This window comes from Callithrix jacchus, chromosome 1 (assembly GCF_049354715.1).
Source record: "Callithrix jacchus isolate 240 chromosome 1, calJac240_pri, whole genome shotgun sequence".
Taxonomy (NCBI): Eukaryota; Metazoa; Chordata; class Mammalia; order Primates; family Cebidae; genus Callithrix; species Callithrix jacchus.
In genome coordinates, this window is record NC_133502.1 from 199,212,704 (window position 1) to 199,236,819 (window position 24,116).

Consider the following 24,116-nt stretch of genomic DNA (forward strand, 5'->3'; position numbering starts at 1 on the left):
TGTGCCTGTAGTCCCAGCTACTTGGGAGGCTGAGGCAGGAAAATCACATGGACCTGGGAGGCGGAGGTTGTAGTGAGCCGAGACGTGCCATTGCACTCCATCCTGGGTGACACAGCAGGACCCTATCTCAAACAAAACAAATTCCCCCAAAAATCCATATAACATAAATTTTAAAACTCAGTTGAAGGCCAGGGGCAGTGGCTCATGCCTATAAATCCAGGGGTTTGGGAGGCTGAGATGAGAGGATGCTTTGAGGCCAGGAGTTCAGGACTAACCTGCACAACATAGCAATATCCTATCTCTACCAAAAATATATAAGTATTTTTTTAATTAGCTGGACATTGTAGTGTGCACCTGCAGTCCCAGCTACTAGGAGGCCAGAGCGAGAGAATCATTTAAGCCCAGGAGTTTGTGGTTATGGTGAGCTGTGACCAAGCCTCTGCACTTCAGTCTGGGGGACAGAGGGAGATCCTATCTCTCACATGGAAAAAGAAAAAAAGCCTATCTGTAAAGGTGTTAAAGAGAGCTGATTAAGCAGCTAGCATTAGCAAAGCCAAGATTCCAGAGAGGAGAAAGCATAAGAGCTGAGCAGATATTCTGCTGCCCCTCTTTCTCTTGGGGCATTGCTAATTCTGGGAAAAGGTCAAGAGGCTGAGAATCCATCTAGGCTTTCCCTCAGTCATAAGATTGCTTCTGGAAAACATAAAACAAGCAGAGCTTTAGTTGTCTCTTGGGGATATTAAGACAAAATCAGAAACTTGAGGGGTCAAGATCCCAGAGAGGAGAGGTAAAGAACAAAGCCTAACACGTAGCCAGCTTTTCCCTCAAGATATCCACCAAATTGTGCAGGATAGGAGGCTGAGCAGGAAATCTTTGAAAAGCAATACATTTTCAGCAGCCTCAGAATGCTGAAGATATAGAAAATGGAATTCAGAACCCATTAGGGCTAGAGCCCTGGTGAACACCCAGAACTCCGTGTCAAAATCTCTACAAGCTAGCCCTTAGCTCAATGCTCTGATTGGATTAAAGTGATCCACCCAACACTCTGCCTAGCAGAAGGAAACAGTGGACTTCTCTAGAAGATAACATTATCTCTAGACGCCAGAGCTTTTATACACAATGTCTATCTTTCTATAAGATAGGCCAAGAAAGAGAATAATATGATAGACAACTATGAGAAAAAACAAACAAACAAGAGAATCACAGGTAACTAAGAAAGTACAGTTAGTAAATGAGAATTTTTATAGTACTGTGATTAATATGTTTAAGAAAACTGAGAAACAGAAAATATTGAAAGACTAAAAATTGCAGATGATTAAAATATATTAAAACATAATTTTAAATAATAGAACTAAAAACAATTACTGAAATTTGAACTCAATAGATGGGTTTAATAACACATTACTGATGAACTAGAAAACAGGTCGATGGAAAACAATGAACTGAAGCACAGTGAGAATAAAATACTAACAAAGGTATGAAGTACTAATATGCACTACCATATGGATAAATCTGAAAATCAATCTAAGTAAAAGAAACCAGGCACAAAAGCCCAGATATTTTATGATTATATTTACATAAAATGTCCAGAATAGGCAAATCCATAGAGACCAAGAGATTAGTAGTTGTTACAGGCTGGAGGTTAAAGGCAGGAGAGAGGGAGAATGGAGAGTGATCGACAATGGGTACAGGGTTTCTTTTTGGAATGATAACACTGTTCTAGAATTAGTGGTGATACATGCAAAACTCCATGAATACATTTTTTAAAATCACTGAAGTATATACTTTCTAAGGGTAGACTTTATGGTATATGAATTATATCTCAACAAAGTTCTTATTGAACAAAAAGTAAAATGAAACCCAACATGTGACTTACAAGAGATATACTTGAAATACACAGACACAGAGAGATCAAAAGTGAAAAAACAGCAAAAGATGTAATATGCAAACACAAACCAAAAGAAAGCTGGCACAGCTACATCAGTATTAAACTTTGACAAAAGCAGCATTACTAGGCAGACATTTCATAGTCAGAGCAATAATTTAATAGAAATAATTAAAAATAGTAATAAGAATAATAGTCACAGTGATAATACTAATTATTTCAGAATAATTCTAAAAGTTAACCCAGCAAAAGGATATCACAATTCTAAATCTGTATACATCCATATGACAAATTAAGTCATTAAGCAAATAGGCATTTCCTTCCACATCTTACTGCAGGCATTCTCCCCCACCTTCTTAAATGTTGGCCTTGGCCATGTTAGTTGATTTGGCCAATAAATTGTCAGTGAGCATGACATGATCAAAGGCCTTACATGTTTTTGCACAGTTTGAATTGAGTCTTGTACTCATTGATACACCATAAGAAGAGAATGTCCCTGATAGTCTAGTCCCATTAGCAGGTGCTGCAAAACAAAGAAACATGAATCAGAACTAAACTGTACCTGCCACCTGAAGAAGTCCTCAGTCAACCCCAAACCCAAAAGTATTTAAAAAAATGCTTATTTGTAGTATATGCCACAGAGATTTCTGTTTGTTACACAGCAAAAGCTGGCTAATACAACCGATTAACATAACATCAAAATATATAATGCAAAAACTGATAAAACTAAAAGGGAAAAGCAGACAAATTCATAATTATTTGGGAAATTTATATACATCTTTTAATGACTGATAGAACAAGCAGACAGAAAATGTGTAACAAAGGAAGTGAATATCCAGGTAGGCTTGCAACATATCAGTATCATATCTCCTTAGTTAATAAAGTCTTAATAATTTGAACAGAAAAGATTTTAGCAGAAAGTTGTTTGTCATGTTCTAACAACAAGGCTAAAAATGAAATTCAAGTCCTATACTATGCAGTTAACTCTTAACTTGAAGTTCAGCTTTAGGAAATGTGCCCTTTGATGCCTCCTTTTCACAGGTTTGGAATGAGCCTGGTACTACACTGAGAAAAATTTTCATTATCATCCCATTTCTCTACTTCCCTTCTCTAAAATGCTACTTCCTCAACTTGAATAGCCCCTCTTCCTCAAGTCCCCTCCTGCTTCACTCTTCCACTCATGTAAATATGATGTCTGGCAGCGACATTCCACTGAAACCACTTACCAAAGCCAACAATACCGCCATACTACCAAATGCAATGGCCACTTCTCTGAAATCATTTTACTCAACCAATCACTTGCCTTTGACACAGATGACTATCACCCTTTATTGAAACAGTCTTCTCTCTTAGCTTACATGATACTACACTCATCTGGTTTTACTCCTATTGTACTGGCAACTCCTTCTTAGTCTCCTCTGCTGGCTCTTCTGTTCAGGTTTCTAAATACTGCAGTTCCACAGGGTTCGGTACCAGACTCTATCCTCTTGCTTAAACTATATATGATTAATAGTGATATCATCCTATTCCATAGCTTTAAATATCACTTAAATGCCGATAATTCCTAATATTTATCTTCAGCCCTGACTTCTCTAAGCTCTAGATTTAAATATCCAACTGCCTATTTGATACCTCCCCTTGCATCTATTAGAGGTATCTCAAACTGAACATATCCTAGGTAGAACTCTTAATTTCCTCCATCTCCTTCTTTAGTCTGCTCCTCTTTCAACAGTTACTAAAAACAGAAAACTTGAGGTCATTGATTTTGCCCCCTTTTTTCCTCTTTCAATATTAATTCCTGTCAATGCTCTCTCCAAAATTTATATCCTATACCTCTGCCTCTTTCTATATTCACTGCTGCTACCAAAGTCCAAGGTACTACCACACTGCACTTGGACACTAGAGTAGCCCATATCCATATACCCCATTTCCACTTCTGGTCCCCTGCAATGTGTTCTCCTCTCAGCTTCCAGAGTTGACTTTTAAAAATGCAAATGAGATCATACCACTCCCCTAATTAAATTCAACAAATGGCTTCCTACTGCTCTTAAAGGCTCTACATGGTCTGCCCCTGACTACCTGTCCAATCTCATCTACTACCACCCTGCCCCTCAAGCACCATACTGCAACCTGGACCTCTCTGTCAGTACAGAGAACATAGAATTTCTCTTAACTCAAAGCATTTGCGCTTTAGGGCTCCAGAAAAGCTAGATGCTTCTTAGCTTCCAGATCTCATCTTGACAGTCATCTCCATAGCAATGTCTTCCCTGACCACCCTATCTAAATTAGGATGTTTCTGGCCAGGTACTGTGGTTCACACCTGTAATCCTAGCACTTTGGGAGGTCAAGATGGGAGAATCACTTGAGGCCAGGAGTTCTAGACTACCCTGGTCAACATAGCAAGATTCCATCTCTAATTTAAACAAGAAAATAAATAAATTATGGCCTTTCTAAAAGCTGGAAGCATTGCCCTTGAAAACAAGCACAGACAAAGATGTTCTCTCTCACCACTCCTGTTCTACACAGTGTTGGAAGTCCTGGCCAGAGCGATCAGGCAAGAGAAAGAAATACAGAGCATTCAAATATGAAGAGAGAAATGAAACTATCCGTTTGCTGGCAACATGATTCTATATCAAGAAAACCCCATAGTCTCAGCCCAAAGCTCCTTCAGCTGATAAACAACTTCAGTAAAGTATCAGGATACAAAATCAATGTACAAAAATCACTAGCATCCCTATAACCTAAAAACAGTCAAGCCAAGAGCCAAATCAGGAAGGCAATCCCATTCACAACCACCACAAAAAGAATAAAATTCGGAGGCACGATCCAAGATGGCTGATCGCTAACATCTTGGGATTGCAGCTCCCAGTGAAGGCACAGAGAACGAGAGGATGCCACACTTTCAGACAAATTTTGGTCGCTCGCGGAGCAGAAGATTCCCAGTGGAGGAGCTGCAAGGGTCGCCAGCGCGACTCTTGTGGCTGGGGCAGCGGTTTCGCCGGCACCTCCGCGCAGCAGCTCTCCTCTCCGTGCAGAGTAAACGGGACTGGTTCCCCTTCTGACTGATGTTTGGAGCTCCGGGAAGGCAGAGTCGCCTATTGCGGACTCAAGAAGGAAGCCAGACTGGAGATTCCCGGGCAGAAAAGCACCATCAGTCTTGGAATGTAAATTAGTACAACCTCTATGGAAAACAATTTGGATATCTCTCAGAGAACTAAACTACCATTTGATGCAGCAATGCAACTACTGTGTATATACCCAAAGGAAAAGAAATCATTATATCAAAAAAGATACCCACACTCTATGTTTATCACAGCATAATTTATAATAGCAAAGATATCCATCAATGGATTAAAAATGTGGTATACGGAGAGGATGTGGAGAAATAGGAACACTTTTACACTGCTGGTGGGAGTGTAAATTAGTTCAACCATTATGGAAGACAGTGTGGCGATTCCTCAAGGACCTAGACATAGAAATTCCATTTGACCCAGCAATCCCACTACAGGGTATATATCCAAAGGACTATAAATCATTCTACTATAAGGACACATGCACACAAATGTTCATTGCAGCACTGTTTACAATCGCAAAGACCTGGAACCAACCCAAATGCCCATCGATGATAGACTGGATTGGGAAAATGTGGCACATATACACCATGGAATATTATGCAGCAATCAAAAACCATGAGTTCGTGTCCTTTGTGGGGACATGGATGAATCTGGAGAACATCATTCTCAGCAAACTGACACAAGAACAGAAAATGAAATACCACATGTTCTCATTCATAGGCGGGTGATGAACAATGAGAACACATGGACACAGGGAGGGGAGCACTACACACTGGGGTCTATTGAGGGGAATAGGGGAGGGACAGCGGTGGGGGGGAGTTGGGGAGGGATAGCATGGGGAGAAATGCCAGATATGGGTGAAGGGGAGGAAGGCAGCAAATCACACTCCCACGTGTGTACCTATGCAACTATCTTGCATGTTCTGCACATGTACCCCAAAACCTAAAATGCAATAAAAAAAGAATGTGGTATACCATGGAATACTACTTATCCATGAAAAATAAAAAAATCATGTCTTTTGCAGTAACATGGATGGAATGGGAAGTCATTATCTCAAGTGAAAAAACTTGGAAACAAAGTCAAATACTGCACGTTTTCACTTATAAATGGAAGCTAAATAATGTGCACAGATGGGCACAGAGGGTGGACTAATAAACACTGGCAACTCGGAAAGGTGGGAGGTTGGGGGAGATGACAAATTAGAAATTACTTAATAGGTACAAAATACATTATTCAGGTAATAGCTACACTAAAAGCCCAGAATTCAACAATATACAATATATTCATATTCCAAAACTGCACTCATACCCATTAAATTTATACAAATAAAAAGAAACCCTCTACCTGCCTAAATCAGCTGCCACCATCACAGGGGTAGGGCTGGACTAAGATCTCCAATACTCACTCTGGGCAGTAATGGGGATCCACCATTGAGGCACTGAACCAGGCAGTGCTCTAGTCTGCTCTCTTAGGCTTTCAAAGGATGTTAAGATGTTGGGGACAGGTCCTAACGTGTGTGATAGATTATATTGTTTACTGAGAACAATAGCAAGAAAGACTGAGTCGGCTCCCAAACCGAAAACTGCTCAGGACATTCTAAAATAGTAAACAATGTATGCATATCATACACAAGTTAAATCAGTTCTTTAAACACGGGCTATGTGACCCTGCTCTCATTGCTCCCTCGTGAAGAATGCTTTCTAGTTTGTCTTTAATCAGTAGTGAATAAGCACCAGCTGCCTCCCTAGTTCATCTTTGTGCTATGAGAAAACACAGAATACCTGCTTGTTATTATAATTATTGTTCAGAGACAATAAATACGTGGGTCAGGGTCTGCTCAAGGCTCTCAGCTCCGAATGATGTTAGCTCCCAATCTCACTTTGCACTCTACCTGTGTGTTTGTTTCTTAATTCCTTCAGCACCACTGAGTTGGGGTCTCCACGACCAAGCTGACCTTGGCACCAAGAGAGGTGGCAATGAGGAAAAATGAGTATCTGAGAGCCTTCCATGTGCTTGGCCCTTTATATATATTATCTCAACAAGCCTCAAAATAGCCCAATGAGACAGCTGCATCATCATTTCAATTTTATAAACAAGGACGCAGACTCTCAGAAAGATTATTTTTTCATGTACACACAGTTAGCAAAGAACATAGAAGAGCCTGACTCCAGAATCCAAATAGCTTAAAATCTTTAAAAGTCAGGTCCTAAAGAAATCAATAGAAAATGGATACATTTTAATGTTAAAATAATAATAGCAGTGGCAATAATACTTTTTATAAAATGCTTAATAAATGCCAGGCACAGTACTAAGGGTTTCACATTACTAATCTCTTATTTTTTTTCCTTTTACTCCTTTCCACCCCTTTTCCTTTCTCCCTCTTTTCTTCTGCCCCCTTAAAATTTACACGAAGGCGGGCCGGGCGCGGTGGCTCACGCCTGTAATCCCAGCACTTTGGGAGGCAGAGGCGGGGGGATCAGGAGGTCAAGAGATTGAGACCATCCTGTTCGACATGGTGAAACCCCGTCTCTACTAAAAACACAAAAAATTAGCTGGGCATGGTGGCGCGTGCCTGTAATCCCAGCTACTCAGAAGGCTGAGGCGGGAGAATTGCCTGAACCCAGGAGGCGGAGGTTGCGGTGAGCCGAGATCGCGCCATTGCACTCCAGCCTGGGTAACAAAAGCGAAACTCCGTCTCAAAAAAAAAAAACTTACATGAAGGCAAAGTAGCACTTAGTACAAAAATCTGGAGGAGGAAGAGTGTGAAAAAGCAAATTCTAAGTAATTCATGATTTTATCAAAATTTTCTCCTATTCAAAACTATTTTTAATAGTCTGAAGTTTTTAAAAGTCATTCATCTGAAGGGTGATGAATAAATATAAGTAGGTAATTATGCTCAAAAAATCAACAGTAAGCGCCCAAGCATAATGGCTCATGCCTGTAATCCCAGCACTTTGGAAGGCTGAGGCCGAAGAATCACTTGAGCTCAGGAGTTCAAGACAAGCCTGAGCAAAATGGTGAAACCCTGTCTCTACCAAAAAACCCAAAAAAATTATTTTAAAAATTAATGGTACCAAACAAATATATGCAAAATGTCACCCTCACAACAAATCAAAGAAACACAAATTGACAAAGAAACCATTCTTTACTTCATAAAAATATGACATTTTTAAAATTATAAATTCCTTGCTTATGACCATCACTGGAGATAGTAAAAAATAAATTATAAATTCCAGCATTGTCAAATGCACAGTAAAACAGGCACTCTCATATGTTGGTAATGAAAATATAAATTCATGTATATACTTTTGGAGGACAATTTGGAATTACATATCATTGACTGCAAAAATCATACTATTCTTTAACTATGTAATTCTAATTCTAGGTAAGAAATAATCACAGGCAAAGATTCATGCAATAATGAATTATTACAAATCATATTTTGTTATTTTCAGTAACCATAAAAGGTGTTCCAGACATATTATTGATAGAAAAAAAGTTCATTGGGCTTATTGCTGGGGTTATGTGAATTGTGATTTTTCTTCATGCTTAGAATATCTTTAAAATGATCTATAACTAAAATGTGGTATTAAAAATTTCTTTTAATCCACAGTTTGGGTTTTTTGTGTGCATTTTTTTTTCTTTTTTTGAGTTAGGGTCTCATTCTGTCACCAAGGCTGGAGTGCAGTGGTAGAATCATGGCTTGCTGTATGTACTGGAACCTCCAAGGCTCAATGGCTCAACTGATCCTCCTACCTCAGCCTCTGGAGTAGTTGGGACCGTAAGTGCACATTACCACACTGACTAACTCTTGTATTTTTTGTAGAGATGGGTTTTCACCATGCTGCCCAGGCTAGTTTCAAACACCTAAGCTGAAATGGATCTGTCTGCCTCTGCTTCTCAAAATACTGGGATTACATAGGTATGAGCCACAACATCCAGTTTCCAAAGTTTTGTTTTCATTAGTTGTTCCCTATCATCTCAGCCTCCCAAATTGCTGAAATTACAGGTATTAACCACTGTGCCTGGCCTATAGGTATATATTTATATGCATAGACTATCTGTGGTACTATAAATAAGAAACTGGTAATGAATATTCCCTTTGAGAAGAAATCCTGGAGAAAAACTAGATAATGTTGGGGTGGTGATAAGATGATGAACGTATTTCACTGAACTCACTTTAGTACCTTTCTTTCTTTTTTTTTGAGACTGACTCTCCCTCTGTCATCCAGGGTGAAGTACAGTGGCACAATCTCAGCTTACTACAACCTCTGTCTCCTGGGCTCAAGAGATTTTCTTGCCTCAGCCTCTTGAGTAGCTGAGATTACAGGCGTGTGCCACCATGTCCAGCTAATTTTTTTGTGTTTTTAGTAGAGACAGGGTTTCACCATGTTGGTCAGGCTGGTCTCGAACTTCTGACCTCAAACGATCAACCTGCCTCAGCCTCTCAAAGTGCTGGGATTATACTGTGCCCAGCCACGTACCTTTCTTATTTGCAACTATATGCGTGCTTTATATAATCAAAAAGTGAGTATCTTAAAAAACTTGCATGAATTTTTTTTGACTACCTGCCTGTCTGCTCAGTAGGTACAAATAATGGATGAAGAGTCACCCCCAATACATTATGGATTATCTACTGTGAGACTGTGAAAGGAAGGTCAACTTGTCAGACTACCTGTTGACAAGCCCAGGCTTCAGTCCTGTCTGAGGTCAAGTTCTGCAGAAGGTGGTAAATTCAATTGTGAACATATTAAATTTGATGCAACATCAGATTATCCTAGTGGAAATAAATGTCTGGCAGGCAGTTAGGAATTGAGGACTGGAGTTTAGCAAGAAGAGGAAGGTGGGGGCAGACAGGCTGGGAGTAGATTTGAACTGGATGAGTTTACAGGTGCTGAAGTGTAGAGGTTGCTAGGAGATAAAGTCTCAGGAATAGATTCTTGGGAAACACCTACATTTAGAAATTGGGGGAGAGGCCAGGAGCAGTGACTCAAACTTGTAATCCCAATACTTTGGAAGGCTAAGGTGGGAGGATCACTGGAGCCCAGGGGTTCCAGAGCAACCTGAGTAATATGATGAAACCCCATCTCTACAAAAACTACAAAAACTACCTACCTGTAAACCCCAGCTATCTGGGAGGCTGAGACATGAGGATTGCTTGAGCCTGGGAGGCTGAGGCTGCAGTGAACCATGACTGAGCCACTGCACACCAGCCTAGGCAAGAGAGTGAGACCCTGTCTCAAAAAAAACAAAAAAAGCAAGAAAGAAATGGAGAGAGAAAGAGGATATGGAAAGGGCAGTCAAATGGGGAGAAGAATCAGAAAAGAACAAGTCAAGAACATAGGCCCAGGGGGAGAGTATCAAGAAGGTGGTGGTCAACAGTGTCAGATCCCGCATCAGACAAGAGGACTGTGTGAGGCCGTTCTTGTGTTGCTATGAAGAAACACCCGAGACTGGGTAATTTATAACAAAACAGGTGTGATTGAGTCACGGCTCTGCAGGCTGCATAGGAAGCATGGCACCAGCATCTGCTTCTGGGGAGGCCTTAGGAAGCTTTACAATTGTGGTAGAAGGCAATAAGGGAACAGGCACATTACATGGTGAAAGCAGGAGCCAGAAAGAGTTAGGTCTGGAGTGGGTGTCACATATTCTTAAATGACCAGATCTCACGAGAACTCCTTGGGTGAGAATTTTTGACGGGGATTAAGAATTTAATATGTATATATTCAGTGTGCTTCTCCCTGCAGGAAGTTGTTCCTAAATGAGGTCCTATGCAAACTCACAGATATCATAACAGCATATTACCATTCATTTGCATAAAACAGTGTATAATATTTATGAATAAATGCCCTTTGTATTATAAAAATCTAATACTGTTTTTATCCTTGATTTATTATTTAAGCAGATCAAATTAGGAGCAAATTTTACCAGAGCCAGGACTCATATTTTCCATTTTAAACAATGCTTAACTAGCTTCAGAGCTTAGCATTCAACCTTTAGTATCATTTATAGATAAAATACAGAATCACAGTATTTTCATCTGAGTAAGACTTCATATCTTAGGTCAGTCTAATACGCTTCCCTCATTTTACAGAGGAAAAAATATCTGAATAGTTCGAATATGTCTAAAACCACATATAAGTCAACGGACAGGTGAAATTGAATCTTTCCAGATCCAGTCTTCACTCTATATATCATACGGAATCATCCCACTCCTGGTTCCATGACCATTAAACAAGAAAGACTAGTTAAAAGACAACAAGAAAACATCAAGCTATCTTACAGACTTTTACTCAAAACAAAACTGTATTAAAAATTATACCTGATATACTTATTTACCGCACCCTCAAACTACATGAAAACCAGGGGTGTCTTCCACTTTTGGCCATGATGGAACAACAGATACCACATTTATGCTCTGCCACAACAACTAGAATAATGAATAAAATATATAAAACAACTGTTTTTAGAAACTGAAAAATAGGCAGCACAGAAGTGTGATGCCTGAGAGAACGGATACAAATGAATTTAGTCCCATGATTGCCCTGGCTTCTGTCTTTTAGAACCTACTGCCCTCTAGAAATATTCTGGGCCATAATGCACAAAGGGAAATCCAAAACAAAGCACAGAGGTCTTGCTAGGTTGGAGGATCAGAGGTGAGAGTTAGGAAGACTAAAGTAGTTCAAGATATCAGGGTAGACCCCCCAAAAGAGGAGCTCCACAAGTATGCAAATAATTGGCTGTCAGAACAAAGCCAAACACTTCCTAAATGAAAAGAATATAAAACAAATGCACAACAGGAAAACATCAACAATGTCCATAATTTTTTATTCCTGAAATGTAAAAAAGTAGACGAATGTAAAATATAACCAGAAGAAAAATTAATCAATAAAGATTGTTAAAAATGACTGAGATGATAAATTAGCAGACAAGAAAATTAAAAGTTATTGTAACTATGTTCCAGTGTTTTTAAATATATATATTTAAAATATATTTCTTCTATATATATGTAGAAGAAAGAAGACATTAGAAAGAGTCAAAAGGAACTTCTAGAGATGAAAATTACAATATCTGAAATATGAAATTTACTAGATGGGCCAGGCACATTGGCTCACACCTGTAATCCAAACATTTTGGGAGGTCAAGGCAAGATGAGCACTTCAGTTTGAGACTAGCCTGGGCAACACAGTAAGACCCCCATCTCTTAAAAAAAAAAAAAAAAAGGTATTTCAAAAATTAGCTGGGCAGAGTGGTGCATACCTGTTGTCCTAACTACTTGAGAGGCTAAAGCAAGAGGATCACTTGAGCCCAAGAGTTACAGGCTGCAGTGAGCTATGATCATGTCATTGTACTCCAGCCTGGGTAACAGAACAAGATTCCATCTCTAAAAAATCCCAAAGTATTGGGATTATAGGCATAAACCACCATACCCAGCCATAAAAATATTTTTAAAAATAAAAATAGGCTGGATGCGGTGGCTCAAGCCACTTTGGGAGGCCGAGGCGGGTAGATCATGAGGTCAAGAGATCGAGACCATCCTGGTCAACATGGTGAAACCCCATCTCTACTAAAAATACAAAAAATTAGCTGGGCATGGTGGCACGTGCCTGTAATCCCAGCTACGCAAGAGGCTGAGGCAGGAGAATTGCCTGAACCCAAAAGGCGAAGGTTGCAGTGAGCAGAGATTGCGCCATTGCACTCCAGCCTGGGTAACAAGAGTGAAACTCCGTCTCAAAAAAATAAACAAATAAATAAATAAAAATAAAATTCACTAAATGAATTAGCCACAGAATAGATATGCAGAAGATCACCAAATCTGAAGATACAACAGTACAATCTATAGGAACTGAAGCAGAAAAACCAAATAAAAACAAACAAGAGCATCATTGGCTGATGGGATAGTATCAAGCAGTCTACATACATATAATCGGAGTCACAGAAGGTAAGGAAGGAGGGAGGAAAAAAAAAATCTGAATAAGTAATGGCATAAAATTTCTAAATTTGATACACCTGTGAGTCCATATATCCAAAAAGCTCTATGAACCTAAACCAGGATAATCAGGAATAACCTTACAAAAAGGAATGCCATAATCAAATTACTTCAAACCAGCAACAAAAAACAAAAAAATCTTAAAAGCAGTCCAAAGGAAAAAAGAGAAATTTTATGGAGAAAAAGAGATAAGAAGGTCAGTAAACTCCTCCTCAACAACTCTGCAAGCCAGAAAACAATGGAATAAAATCTTGAACCTACTTATGCCTAGCATTCTATTATTGGAATGCTAAGCATGTGGGAGTTATTTATATCTGACCACTCAAGGTCATCACCAAGGTCTGATTTTTCACTCATGCAAAAATTCAAAAAATTACAACCTCAGCATAAATGGGTTAAAGTGCTGGGGGAAAAAATTTCTCAATCTAGTACTTCAAATCCAGAAAAAGATAAAGATATTATTAGACAAACAATATCTGAGATAATTTATCACCAGTAAATCTGTACTGTACAATAAATTTTAAAGAAAAAAGTTCTTTAGGCATAGGGATAATGTCAACCATTTTTTTTTATATACAAAAAAAATGAATAGTGCTAAATATGTGAAACATCGATAAATATAAGACATTTTTCTTATTTTTAAATTTCTTTATAGATGATTTATCTAAATAAAAATAACAATGTAGTTTAGAGTTTATAATACACGTAGATGTAAACTTAGTGACAACAGAATCAAATTTGGGAGCTGGAACAAAAGAATTAAATTGGGAAATATGCAGTTGTAAAGTTACAATATACATGAGCTGGAATTTCTGAAATAACCTAAGAGGTAAACTGCAAACCATTAAGCAAATCCTAAAAACAATAAAGCAAAGAAATAGAATTAATTAGCCAACAGTAGAAATAAAGAAATCATTAAAAACTCTCAATTCAAAAGAAGAAGAAAAAAAAACAGAAAGGAACAAACAGAAACAAACATCAAGGTGATAGATTAAAACCAACTATACTGAAATTTACATTAAATGAGAATAGTCTAATGTTTCACACAATAAAACAGCAGAGATAATCAGACTAAAGAAAAAAGTAACTAGTAACTACATGCTATCTATAAGACCACCTTAAACGTGGCACACAAAACAAAATTAAAACAAATAAAATAAAATAAATAAAATAAAAATAATGACAGAGATAAGTTAGAAGTAAAAAGTTTTTTTAAAAAAAGTGTGTCGCCTGGGCGCGGTGGCTCAAGCCTGTAATCCCAGCACTTTGGGAGGCCGAGGCGGGTGGATCACGAGGTCAAGATATCGAGACCATCCTGGTCAACATGGTGAAACCCCGTCACTACTAAAGATACAAAAATTATCTGGGCATGGTGGCGCGTGCCTGTAATCCCAGCTACTCAGGAGGCTGAGGCAGGAGAATTGCCTGAACCCAGGAGACGGAGGTTGCGGGGAGCCGAGATCGCGCCATTGCACTCCAGCCTGGGTAACAAGAGTGAACCTCCGTCTCAAAAAAAAAAAAAAAAAAAAAGTGTGTCATACAAAAGCTAACTATAATAAATCTGGAGACAGTACGTTAATATATTAATTAATTATTAAAGTAAAAACTATCAATTATATATTAATTAATGTCATACAGAGTAGACTTAAAAACAAGTAATATCACTGAGCATGGTGGCTCACTCCTGTAATCCCAGCACTTTGGGAGGCTAAGATGGGCATATCACAAGGTCGGGAGATAGAGACCAGCCTGACCAACATGGTGAAACCCCGTCTACCAAAAATACAAAAATTAGCTGGGCGTGGTGGCACGAGCCTATAATCCCAGCTATTCAGGAGGCTGAGGCAGGAGAATCACTTAAACCTGGGAGGCAGAAGTTTCAGTGAGCTGAGATCATGCCTCTGCACTCTAGCCTGGGCAACAGAGCGAGACTCCATCTTAAAAAAAAAAAAAAAAAAAAAAAACAAGTAATATAATCTGAGAAAAATTGTAAATATATATAATAAAGGGCATAATTCACGAACAAGACTTAATAATCCTAAATTAGTATGCCACCTAAAAACAGAGCTTCAAAATTTATAAGGGAAAAACGGGCAAGTGAAAGAAAAATAATGAATAAATCTACATTAGTATTTGAACACTTATCTCATAGTAAATTACAAAACAAGTACCCAGAAAATCGGTAAGATATAGAAAACTTGACCATCACTATCAACCAATTTGATCTAATTGACATTTACAGAATACTCAAATCCATAACAGCAGAACATACTCTGGAATGAGGAGTTACTATTAATTAGGTATAGACTTCCAGTTTTGCAAGAAGAAAAATATTCTGGAGATGAATGAGGGTGGTTGTTGCCTAACAATGTGAATGGACTTAACACTACTGAACTGTAAACTTTAAAATGGTTAAAATGTTCAATCTATGTTACGTATATTTTAACATAATTTAAAATAAATAATTTGGCCAGGCGCAATGGCTCACACCTGTAATCTCAGCACTTTGGGAGGCCCAGGCGGGTGATCATGAGGTCAGGAGTTTAAGACCAGCCTGGCCAAGATAGTGAAACCTCATCTCTACTAAAAATACAAAAATTAATCGGGCATGGTGGCAGGCACCTATAATCCCAGCTACTTGGGAGGCTGAGGCAGCGAATTGCTTTACCCTGGGAGGCAGAGGTTGCAGTGAGCCAAGATCATACCACTGCACTCCAGCCTGGGCAACAGGGCAAGACTCTGTCTCAAAAAATAAATAAATAATAAAAATAAATAAATGATTTAGTAGAATTTACATCTGAGGCCAGGTGCAGTGGCTCATGCCTGTAATTCCAACACTTTGGGAGGCCGAGGCAGGCGGATCACCTGAGGTCAGGAATGCAAGTCCAGCCTGGCCAACATGATGAAATTCCATCCCTGCTAAAAATAAAAATAAAAAAATTAGCTGGGCATGGTGGCGTACGCCTGTAGTCCCAGCTACTTGGGAGGCTGAGGCAGGAGAATTGCTTGATCCTGGGAGGTGGAGGTTGCAGTGAGCCAAGATCATGCCACTGCACTCCAGCCTGGTAACAGAGCAAGACTCCATCTCAAAAAAAAAAAAAAAAAAAAAAAATTACATTAGACATCAATAATAAAGAGCATTCAGGTTAATCCTGAAGTATCTGAATTAAAATACCCATGAGTAATCTATGAGTCAAGGAATAAACATACGAGAGAACAGAAAATATTTTGAAGTAGCTGAAAATGAAAACACAATATATCAAAATTTATAGAATGCAGTTAAAACCAGTGCTTGGAAGGAATCACATAGCTTCAGATGCTTACAGGGAAAAAGTCAGATCCAAAATCAATGATATAAGATAAAAACAAAGTAAGCAGAAGGAAAACATAATAAAAATAAGAGCAAATATCAATCAAACGTAAATGAAATCAAAATGAATTCAACGATAGTCATTCATACTAGTAATTAAGAAATGCAAATTAAAGCAATGTTAAGAAATGTTTTGCACATTACCCTAGCCAAAATGTTAAAAAAAAAAAAAAAAAACTAATTAAAGCACAAATAGAGGCCAGGTGCAGTGGCTCACTCCTGTAATCCCAGCACTTTGGGAGGCCAAGTTGTGAGGACTTGTTGAGGCCACGTGTTTGAGGCCAGCCTGGGCAACATAGCATGATCCCATCTCTACAAAATAAAAAATAACAAAAATAGCCAGGCATGATGGTGTACACCTTATAGATCCAAATACTTGGAAGACTGACACAGCATTACTTGAGTACAGGAGGTCAAGGCTGCAATGAGCCATCATTATGCCACTGTATTCCAGGCTGGACAACAGAGCAAGACTCTGTCTCAAAAAAGAAAGAAAGGAGAAGAGAAAGAACAGGAAGAAGAAAAGAAGAGGAAAGGAAGAGGGAGGAGGAGAACAACAACAAGAGGGGGAGGAGGAGGAGGAGGAGAGGAAGGAGGAGTAAGGAAGAGAAAGAAAGAGAGAGGGAGGGGAGGGGAGGGAAAAGGAGGGGAGGGGAAAGGAGGAGAGAAAGAAAATCTGAAGAACCTTGTATCTATTAAAACAACTGACTTCATAATCAATTTTCCCATGAAGAAAACTCCAGGTCCAGACAGCTTCACTGGATAATTCTATCAAATATTTAAAGAAGAAGTAACAATCCTACACAGAGATTTTTTAAAAAGATACTAGGAGGAGACATTTTCAAACTCCTTTGATAATGTAGCATTATACTGACAATGAAAGTAGACAGACATAAGAAAACTACAAACCAGTATCTTTAATGAACACAGATGAAAAAATTCTGAATAAAACTGCAGGAAATCAAATCTAACAATATCTAAAAAACAAAACACCATGACCAAGTGGGATTGATTTTCAAATGTTAAACAAACCTTGCATTCCTAGAATATTTCTTCCCACAGAGTTGGCTTAACATTTGAAAATGAATCAATGAACAACAATCAATCAGAATAACAAATAAAATCATGTAATCAATTAAACAGATACAAAAGAAAGCATTTGACAGTATTCAAGATCCATTAATTATATACTTTTTAACAACTATCACCAAACTAAGACTAGAATGAAACTTTCTCAACATGATTACTTAAATATAAAAGTAAAAACTATGATACCTCTGGAAGAAAACAGGAGAAAATCTTCACGAGTCTGGCATAAACAAATATATTTTTAGATAGTACTCAAGAAAACATTTAGATCCATACTGCATCCATTAAAATGGCTAAATTTAGACTGTCAGCTGGGTGCAGTGGCTCATGTCTGTAATCCCAATACTTTGGATGGCCGAGGCGGGCAGATCACCTGAGGTCAGGAGTTTGAGACCAGCCTGGCCAACATGGTGAAACCCCATCTCTATCAAAAATACAAAAAATTAGCCAGGCATGGTGGCATGTATCTGCAGTCCCAGCTACTTGTGAGGCTAAGCCAAAAGAATCACTTGAACATGGGAGGCAGGAGTTGCAGTGAGCTGAGATAGCACCACTGTACTTCAGCCTGGGCGACAGAGCAAAATTCCAGACAGACAAAACTGAAGACTGTCAACACCATGTGTTGGAGAAGATATCAATAACTGAAACTCTCTATTGTTGGTGAGCATGTAAAGTGGTACAAACACTATGGCAAACGATATTGTAGTTTCCTTGAAGTTATACACTTACCATGTGACCCAGTAATTCTAAATCTAGGTCTGTACCCAAGAGAAGTAAAAACTTATATACACAGAGACTTGCACTTGAATGTTCATAGCAGTGTTAATCATAATACTAAAAATAAAACTAACCCAAAGGTCCATCAACAACTGAGTAGATAAACTGTAATATATCTAGAATACCACAACAACAAAATACCAGTCAACATTAAAAAGGAGTAAATTACTGATATAAGAGCAATATGAATGAATCTCAAAAACATTACAATGAACAAAAGAAGCCAAACACAAAACATTCCATGCTGTGTGACTCCAAATGTATGAGACTTTAGAAAAGACAAATCTGATCTACAGTGACAGAAAGCAGGTCAATGGTTGCCTCAGGTAGGGGCACAGGGATGGACTGACTGGAAAATGGTGCAGGGAGCTTTCTAGGGTCATGGACGTGTTCTCTATCTTGACTGCACAGTAAAAATATAATTATATAAATCTGACTGCATGGATTCGTTTGTTAGGTTCATTGAGCATTGAATTATATATTTTAAATGGATGTTTTATCATATTTGCATGTAAATTATACTTCAATAAAGTGATTTTTAAGAGGGTGTGTGTGTGTCCCCTACACACATACACATGGAAGATAGGCAGTAATGCTACAATGTTCCATGGCTGTGCAGTCCAGTTATTAGGACTGCCAAAGTTTTCCCCTGCACAACTGCAAGAAAAGATTAATTTAAGCACCAATCATCCTCCTATACTTCAGCTGAATGAATGAATCTAAAGTACAAGGCTCTACACTTAATTCATTTCAACAAAGTGGTTCTACCATTAATAAATAATGTAAAACTGCACAAAAGATTTTAGTCTCTCCCTTGTAAAGTATGCAAAACATTTTCTGCCTCTCATACAAAGTGTCCTAAAGTGTCCTCTTTCTACCCACAGTCAATGAATCTAGTATTCTGAGTCACAATTTTATACTGCAATTAAATCCAAGAAGCTGTCATTTTTTATTTAACATCCATGGGCTGTAATCATGAAAAATTTACTCACTGTAAAATGGTTGCATTCCTTCCATAGTCAGACTCTTAATGATATAATGCAATATTCTTAAGAACATTTTAATGTTGAGGCATGTTAAAGAAAATAGCATAAAATAACTCTACAGACATGTATCATTTAACTCTCCCTAGTTAAAAAAAAATTAATGCAAAACCATAGCCAACAGTTAAATACTGGCTGAAGGTTAAATAATTTTAAGTAAAGACATATTTAATCAGAGTTTCTTATGCTACAATCACTCCATTAAGAATATTAGATACAAAAATTGTGGGTCATTAACCTGTTTTTCTAACCACCTAATACTGCTGCTCTCTTTTGGAACTCTTTTATGCCATATAATTCAAATGCACTAGTTTTTTATTATTGTCTAAATATTGTCTAACAAAAGATAAAAGTTCTGTCAAGTGACATTTAATTTTCTTGCCATTTCTAAGCACTCCATGTTTGTGACAGTGACGTACAGAGTGAGGGGAGTACAATTTGTATTGACCCTGAGGGATACAGCCTAGCCCCATATCATCTTAGAACAAGGCCCCAAAGCAAATATGGGGCTTGAATTCTGCTCTGGAGCAGGGCAGAGACTAACTCCAGCATACAGAATTAATAATTTGGCCACATACGCTCACTCTCAAGTCTCCAACCAAAATATCTTCCTAGGGCTCCAATCAAAGACATCTAAAGCTAGATGGAGCATCTAAGACCTATTCTACCACGTGCCAACATGTTTGATGCTCCACCAAATCAAGAGGAGAACTCAATTCTTCCCATTACCAATCCACAGTGTACAATTCTAGCCAATCGCTAAATTCAATCCTGACAAATACACTACAAGCACCCACAATAACTTTAGTTAATCTGTAATTATCTCCAGTCAAAGCTCTGAGCAAAACTGTAATATAAATAAAATGTGTCACTGGTTCTTCCAAGTCTCTTTTCTTCCCTTTGTTCTTTATCCTGTGATGCTCCTTTACTGATTGTCCTACTTCACCAGGCATTCACTGAGCTTGTGCTCTTTGTATCCACCTCTCTGTTAAACCCTAGTCTTAGAGAAAGATTGAGAAATGCATTTATAGCAAGCTGAGCATGAACCCTTCTCTAAAAATATATGTTTTAACCATGAGCAAAGAAATCATTCATTCACTTTGGTATCTTAGGGTGTTGAGGCAGTATGGGGTAGGGTGAGCAGAGAGAACTTCCAGCCCAGTATCAAACTACCATGGATGGCAATCTCTGAACAATAAGGCAAGCCCAGCCTATCCCACACCATTTAAAACTACATTTTTTAAAATTTAACATCACCACAAATCATCAGTTATAAAGCTCAAAGTCACATTGGTTTGCTAGCTTTCACAAAGGGCAGCTTTAGTGACATTAACAGCACCATTTCTTACCACCTATGCATCTGTCAAACCATCTGAGCAAAGAGCAGAGAGGCAGTGTGCCAGGCAGACTCCTGGCAGATGGATATGGCTGGAAGCATTCATTCAGCAGATCAGTTTGATGGTGAATGGTAAAACTGGCATTTGGGAATTTAAATTATCTGCCTAAACACCAATCACTCCAGCATTATTCTAGTTTAAAGTTTTCCAAGAAGGCCATTTTTCTCATTGGCTCATAAATGTGTTTCCTTACCCCCATGTCAATCACGACATTCTCCTAACTTATAATGCCTCTTAGATTCACATACAAATCCTAACCTTTAGGATTCTTTAAGAAGAACCCCACATTCTTTAAGAGGACTTCACCTGACTTTATAATTTTGTTAATAGTACTCCAAACACCATGTTTGAAACCTATTTTAATGTTTCCTCCAAATTCTAACACCTCTTTTCTTCTTTTGTTGAGCTCTTGCTCTGTCACCCAGGCTGGAGTGCAGTGGTGCGATCTCAGCTCACTGCAGCCTCTGCCTCTAGGGTTCAATAATTCTCCTGCCCCAGTCTCTCAAGTACCTGGAATTACAGGTGCCTGCCACCAAGCCCGACTAATTTTTTGTATTTTTAGTAGAGATGGGGTTTTGCTTCTTGGCCAGGCTGGTCTCAAACTTCTGACCTCAGGGGATCTACCCACCTTGGCCTCACAAAGTGCTGGGATTACACGCATGAGCCACCACACCTGGTCTCCAAATTCTAATCATTGAGCACATTGTTATTGTCTATTGATCAGTCTGGTTCTCTGCATATTCATCTTACTATATTTAGGAGCTCTAAATTTCTTGAGGGCAACTATCAGGTCCTTCGTGATCATTTATTCGTTCAACTAACCTTTAGTAAATGTCTACTGCTGCCAGGCCCTGTGTTAGACATCAGGAATGTAAAAAATAAAAACAAACAGTCCCATTCTCAAAGGATTTAGATTCTCTTCTTTTTAAGTCTATATTAATTCTTTTATACTCATTACAATGCCTAGTATAAAGTTAATACATTATAATTAATCAACTGTTTACGATTAATTGAACATAAACATCTTTAAATTTTAAAATACATAACAACTATATTCTGTAGTTTAGATCCCTTTTCAAAAGAAGAGCTAGGTGGTTATATATTGTTTACAGTTAAGACATTTGCAAAACTCCCATTCGCAATTGCTACAAAGAAAATAAAATCCCTAGAAATACAACTCATAAGAAATGTGAAGGACCCCTTTAAGGAAAACCACAAACCACTGCTTAAGGAAATAACAGAGGACACAAACAAATGAAAAAACGGGGAGGATCCAAGATGGCCGAATAGGAACAGCTCCAGAGTGCAGTTCCCAGAAAGAACATGCAGAAGATGAGTGCCCACTGCATTTCCAAACAAATGTTCACTGCCCACAGACCAGGAGATTCCTGGGCTGAAAAGCACCATGAGTTTTCAGCATGGCAGTTTCAGCCGGTGCTGGGTTGGAGCACAGAAACTCACACAAATCTGGGTGGCCATTTAAACTGTCACCTGAAACACCTGGGAGACAGACCCTCCCATTCAACTGAAAGGGAGAGGGCAGACAGAGACAACCAGGCGATCTGGCTCAGCGGGTCCCACCCCCACAAAATAAGCAATCTGAAATGCTGTTTCGCAGCAAGCGCAGCTGGACCCAGGATGGTCCAGCTCAGTGGGGGGAAGGGTGACCGCCACTACCAAGGCAGTTCACACAGCAGCTGGACAGAGCCTGCAGCAGCTCATCAACACCTCTGCTGGCAGACTGTGACTAAACTACTCCATGCAGGGAATGGCATCTATGAAAAAAGGCAGGAGCACAACAGGAACTTATCAATAAAGCCAACCTCCTGGGACAAAGCACCTAGAAAAAGAGGCAGTTATGACTTCTGCTATAGCAGACATAAAAGTACCCACCCAGCAGCTCTGCACAGAACAACAGAGCTCCCAGCACAGCACTTGAGCTCCTACAATGGACAGACTGTCTCCTCAAGCAGTTCCCAGACTCCCGAATACCCAAAGAAACACCTCATAAAGGAGAGCTCAAGCTGACATCTGGCAGGTACCCTTTTGGGACAAAGATAACAGAAGAAGAAACCAGCAGCAACCCTTACTGTTCTGCAGCCCCCATGGGTGATCCCCAGGCAAGCAGGGTCTGGAGTAGACCTCCAGCAGTCCTGCAGTAGAGGGGCCTGACTGTTAGAAGGAAAATGAAAACAGAAAGAAATAATTTCATCATCAACAAAAAGGAGGTCCACTCAGAAACTCCATCTGAAAGTCACCAACTACAAAGACCACAGGTAGATAAAACTACTAAGAGGGGAAGAAACCAATGCAAAAAGGATGAAAACAGCAAAAACCAGAACACCTCTCCTCCTCCAAGGGATCACAACTCCTCACCAGCTAGAGAACAAGGCTGGATGGAGAATGAGTCTGATGAACTGACAGAAACAGGCTTCAGAAGGTGGGTAATAACAAACTTCTCTGAGCTAAAAGAACTGTTCTGACCCAATACAAAGAAACTAAAAACCCTGAAAAAAGGTTTGACGAAATGCTAATGACAATAAACAGCTTAGAGAAGAATATATATCACTTGATGGAGCGGAAAAACACAACATGAGAACTTCGCAAGGCATACACAAGTTTCAATAGCCAAATCAACCAAGCAGAAAAAAAGATGTCAGAGATTGAAGATCAACTCAATGAAATCAAACAGAAGGCAAGATTAGAGAAAAAAAAAAAAGAAATGAACAAAGCCTCCAAGAAATATCAGATTATGTGAAAACACCTAATCTACGTTTCATAGGTGTACCTGAATGTGACAAAGAGAATGAATCCAAGCTGGAAACCCTCTTCAGGATATTATCCAGGAGAACTTCCCCAACATAGCAAGCCAGGCCACCATTCAAGTCCAGGAAATACACAGAACACCATAAAGATATTCCTCAAGAAGAGCAACCCTAAGGCACATAATCATCAGATTCACCAGGGTTGAAATGAAGGAAAAAATTCTAAGGGTACCCAGAGAGAAAGGTCGGGTTACCCACAAAGGGAAGCCCATCAGACTCATAGCAGATCTCTCCGTAGAAACACTACAAGCCAGAAGAGAGTGGGAGCGAATATTCAACATCCTTAAAGAAAAGAACTTTCAACCCAGAATCTCATCTCCAGCCAAACTAAGCTTCATAAGTGAAGGAGAAAGAAAATCCTTTCTGGACAAACAATTGCTGAGAGATTTCATCATCACCAGGCCTGCCTTACAAGAGCTCATGAAAGCAGCACTAAACAAGGAAAGGAATAACCAGACACTCCAATAATGTACCAAATGGCAAAGACCATCAAAACAATGAAAACAATGCATCAACTAACAGGCAAAATATCCAGCTAGCATCAAAATGGTAGGATCAAATTCACACATAACAATATTAACCTTAAATGTAAATGGGCTAAATGCCCCAGTCAAAAGACACAGACTGCAAACTGGATAAAAAGACAAGACCCATCGGTGTGCTGTA

The 24,116-nt window shown here is 38.9% G+C and overlaps 1 protein-coding gene and 1 pseudogene across 5 annotated transcripts in view; both read right to left on the reverse strand.

The window, feature by feature from the left end:
* The window catches only part of TTC28 (tetratricopeptide repeat domain 28), a 708,603-nt gene that overhangs the window by 548,433 nt on the left and 136,054 nt on the right, over nucleotides 1-24,116 (reverse strand). The gene's annotated exons all lie outside the window — the stretch shown is intronic.
* Nucleotides 1-24,116, reverse strand: part of LOC144581398 (uncharacterized) — a 59,022-nt pseudogene that overhangs the window by 25,325 nt on the left and 9,581 nt on the right. Inside the window, exons 2-3 of the transcript XR_013532092.1 lie at nucleotides 15,914-16,034; nucleotides 1-15,571 (exon numbers count right to left, since the gene is read on the reverse strand). The exon at nucleotides 1-15,571 is cut by the window's left edge and continues 25,325 nt beyond it. The product of XR_013532092.1 is annotated as an uncharacterized LOC144581398 (transcript). The remainder of the gene's footprint in view (nucleotides 15,572-15,913; nucleotides 16,035-24,116) is intronic.